This window comes from Orycteropus afer, unplaced genomic scaffold (assembly GCF_000298275.1).
Source record: "Orycteropus afer afer isolate SDZICR_OR568_19922 unplaced genomic scaffold, OryAfe1.0 scaffold00203, whole genome shotgun sequence".
Lineage (NCBI taxonomy): Eukaryota > Metazoa > Chordata > Mammalia > Tubulidentata > Orycteropodidae > Orycteropus > Orycteropus afer.
In genome coordinates, this window is record NW_006921790.1 from 3,101,030 (window position 1) to 3,105,915 (window position 4,886).

Below are 4,886 nucleotides of genomic sequence, written 5' to 3' on the forward strand. Positions count from 1 at the left end.
CTGTTTCCAAATATTTCCATCACCCTTAACAGAAACTCAGTACTCCCTAGGTAACGACTCCCTCTCTTCCTCTCTCTCTCTCTCTCTAGTAATGACTATATATATATATATATATAAGCTCTGGTGGTGTAGTGCCTAAGCCATTTGACTGCTAACCAGAAGACTGGCAGGTCAAACCCACCAGCCACTCTTCGGAAAGAAGATTGGGCAATCTGCTTCCATAGCAATACCACCTCAGAAACTCAGGGAAGGGTCGCTATGAGTTGGATCTGCCTCAATGGTAGTGAGTTTTTATTTCTTTGAGGGGGGGGGGATTTATATAAGCTCTACCTCATCAGAGTAGAGCATACCTTAATGATATGGATAATCTGTAGATTTCAGGACTTCCATTTGCTGATGTGCCATGACCTAAGTGAGGAGAAACAGCTGCAAACATCTATTAATAATCAGAACATGGAATGTACGAAGTATGAATCTGGGAAAATTGGAAATTGTTGAAAATGAAATGAAACTCATGAGGATTGATATCCTAAGCATTGTTGTTGTTGTTATGTGCCGTTGAGTCAGCCCCGACTCATAGCAAACCCTCCTTGGGTTTCCAAGGTGGTATCACTACATTAGTGAGCTGAAATGAACCAGTTTGGGTGATTTTTAATCAGGCAGCCATATGATCTGCAATGCTGGGAATGACAATTTGAACAGGAACTGCATGGCATTCATCATCACAAAGAATGTTTCAAGATCTATCCTGAAGTAAATGCCGTCAGTGATAGAATAATATCCATATGCCTACAAAGAAGACCAGTTAATCTTATGATTATTCAAATTTACACACCAAACTCTAAAGTCAAAGAAGAGGAAGATTTTTACAATTTCTACAGCCTGAAATTGACTGAACATGCAATCAAGATGTGCTGATTGTCACTGATGATTGGAGTGCAAAACTTGGAAACAAAGAAGAATCTCTGGTAGCTGGAAAATTTGGCCTTGATAATAGAAATAATGCGGAGATTGCATGATAGAATTTTGCAAGACCAATGACTTATTCATTTCAAATACCTTTTTCAACATCAGAAACTGCAGGTATACATCTGATCTTCATCAGATGAAGTACACAGGAATCAACTGACTACTTCTGTGGCAAGAGAAGATGGAAAAGGTCAATATCTTCAGCCAAAACAAGGCCAGGAACTGATTGTGGAACAGACCATCAACTGATCATATGCAAGTTCACGTTGAAGTTGAAGACAATTAAAACAAGTCAACAAGAGTCAAAATATGACCTTTAATATATCCCTCCTTGTTAGGCAGGAGCAAACTCAAACCACCAACATTTCAGTTAGCAACTTCCTCCAGGTGTCAGGCCGCGATGAGACAACCTGATAAGATAACCTAGGTGGCAAAACCCACCCAGGCTGGGAAGTCCCACATGATGACAAACTTCCTCCTGTGAAGCCCCTCATGCTAATTAGGTGCAGACCTGTGCCAACAGCTAATTGGACCCCACCATTTCCTTAGTGTTTCCAATTAGGTCCTCTCTGTGTCTATAAGAATCTACCCCCACCCCCTGCCCGGGGATGCGACTTCTCTGGCCTTGATACTAGGGCACGAGAACCTCACCCAGGAGTGCTAATAAACTGCTTCTCTGAAACAACTCTGTGTCCTGGTGTCTCGGCAACCCAGCAATACATTTGGTGATGAAACCCGGGAAGAGGAGTAGAACTTGAGGAAATTCTTATTCCCTTTCTCCCTTTTCCTTCCAGACCAGGGAATTCCAGCCCCCTACATTCACACCGGTAAGTCACATCTTACTCTTCACTCAATGCCCACCAGAGGACATACATTTTGTATTTTGTTGTCCTCCATTCTTTAGGCCATTTTAATTTTTTGGCTCTGGGCAATGAACCAGTGCCTACTACCAAGCACTTTGAATTGGTTCTCTTGTAACCTGTCTGAGTCTGACTGAGAAGTTGTGTGAATGTTTCTGTGACGCTCCAAGATCTAAGTCGCAGAGTCCGAGTGGGCCCTCAGTTGATTTCCATGTGAAGTCAGATCAGCACAACAGTGTGGCTCTGCCCTCTGCTCTGGGGTTTATACGGAGACACCTTAGCCAAAGACTCACTTAAATCCCCGAAAGGGGAGTGGACAACTGGACATCTGACTGGTCCTTGGGACATGTCTCCAGTTGATTATTTTCCTCTTTTCATGTCTCCAGTGTGATTACTTTCCTCTTTTAATACTCCTTTGGATTACTTTTGGAGAGTTGACTTCCCCAAAGGTCTGAGTTTTGTTCCGGAGTTTTCTGCATCACTGGCACAGGGTTCCAGGAACCCCAGAAAAATCATGGTACCATGTCAGAAACTCCTCATGGTCCGGGAGTTTGGTTGCTCGGGGACGCCTGACATCCTACCTCCCCTGAGGGTGTACCCCTCGTTCGACTGTCTAGCATCAGGCAGAGACGTCCACCTACACAAAACAGTCCAGCTGTCATAGGGTTCCGGTGGCCCTATCTGAAAAACTCAAAACCAATGGGTAATCAAAACTCCAAAATCGATCCAACAACCCCTCTGGGGTGTTTACTAATGAACCTTCAGACCCTACTACTAGACCAAGACATCCACCCCAAACACCTCATCTTTTAGTCCACCACAGCTTGGCCCCAATACCCGGTAGATAATGGCTCTCGCTGGCCAAAGCAAGGAATTTTTGACTTTAATATCCTTACAGACTTAGACAATTTTTACTGACGCACAAGCAAATGGTCGTAAGTCCCCTATGTTCAAGCCTTTTGTTTGCACTCCCAACCCTCATTATATACAAAATGTAATACCACCCAAATCCTCCTTGCCCACGAAAACCCCAAACCTCCCAAACCCACATCTCTCTCCCCATCTGAAACCAATCCAACAATTTCCTCTTCCCCTTTTTCTAACCTGCCTAAAAACCTTTCCCCACCTTCCAGGCCCCCTCCTTACTCTACATCACAACCCCCTCTCCTTCAGGTAGCACTGCCCTCCCTTTCCCTTACCCTACAGCTCCCTGTCCTCACATCTCACCTGCCTTCCCAGACACCACCTCCTCCTCTACCTCTCCCACTCTTCCCTCTCCCCTGAGGCACCACTCTCGTTCCCAGCAACTTCTTTGACCCTTGCACAAAGTTACTGAGTCTAAAGGAATTGTACACGTCCACACCCTCTTCTCCCTGGCTGATTTGTCCCAAATTGAAAAACGCTTAGGGTCTTTTTCAAATGGCCTTACCACTTACATCAAAGAGTTCCTCTACCTCTCTCAGACCTATGATTTAACTTGGCATGACATATATGTCATCCTCTCATATACTCTCCTCCCAGACAAAAAAAAAAAAATAGAGATAGAGTCCTTAATGCCACCCGAAAGCATACTGACCAAACCCACCTAACAGATAACTCCATGCCTGTCAGAGCGGATGCTGTTCTGACGCAAAACCCAGGCTGAAAGTACCGGCCTGACACCCAGTCCAGAAGGACTGGGAGAGCCCGCAGAGATAAAATACTCCAATGCCTCCTGGCAGGCCTAAATGCTGTCTCTCATAAAGCAGCTAATTTTAACAAACTCCAGGAGATTACCCAGCTTCCAGATGAGAACCCAGCCACCTTCCTGAACCGATTAACCGAAACCCTTACCCAATTTACCCACCTAGACCCCTCCTCTCCGGCTGGAGCCACGGTCCTAACCACTCATTTCATAACCTAATCAGCTCCTGACATTAGAAAGAAACTAAAGAAGGCTGAAGAGGAACTCCAAACTCCCATCAGAGACTTAATAAATATGGCCTTTAAAGTCTTTAACACCCGAGAAGAAAAACAGAGGCAGAAAGGGAAGCCAGGGCTCCCCAGAAGTCAGCCTTGCAGGCCCATGTCTTACTAGCAGCCCTGAGGACAGCACATAGTGACAGAAGACCTCCTTCTTCGGAGGCTCCCCAATCCTACTTTAAGTGCAGTAAGGAAGGGCACTGGGCCAAATCCTGCCCTCAGCCCCAACTGACTGGATGCCAACTGCCCCTGGCCCATGTCCAGCGTGTGGTTTAAATGAACATTGGAAAAGTGACTGTCCCTCTGTGTCAAAGCACATAGGGCCTTCCTCCCCATCCACTAACCCGCTGTCAACAATCTTGGGCCCGGCCACTGACGACTGAAGGAGCCCAGGCTCAACAACCCCGATCACTCTCACTGAACCCAGGGTCATTATCAAGGTAGCGAGTAAGGCAAACTCCTTTTTAATTAATATGGGGGCTACCTATTCTGTACTCTCTTCCTTCTCGGGATCATATTTCCCTTCCTCAGTCTCTGTTATAGGAATTAACAGACAACCCTCAAACCCCCTTACGACAGGCCCCATCACCTATTTAATAAATAACAAAATTCTCTCACACTCATTTCTTATTATACCAAGCTGCCCTACCCCCCTTTTGGGACGAGATTTCCTCTCAAAAATTAAAACCACTCTCACTTGGGCACAGGATCACTCTGCCTCTCTCCTGCTATCACTAATTGCTACCTCCCTGCAAGCACCAGCTTTCCCCATGTCCCCTGACCTTGTTAATCCATGCGTATGGGATACCTCTTCCTCATCTATCATGTCTCATCACCCCCCTGTTATGGTAAATTTGAAGGATCCCACACAGTTTCCATCCAAACCCCAATTTCCCATCTCTCGCACACACGGACATGACCTAAAACCTCTTACACAGCATTTTTTATCTAAAAGATTCTTAATCTCCACTCAATCCCCTTATAACACCCCTATCCTACCAGTGCAAACAAAACAAATATTACAACAAATTCTATCCACAAACCTTCAGAAACACACATCAACCCCTTCCTTTTCCTGACTCCACTTCCTCCAAA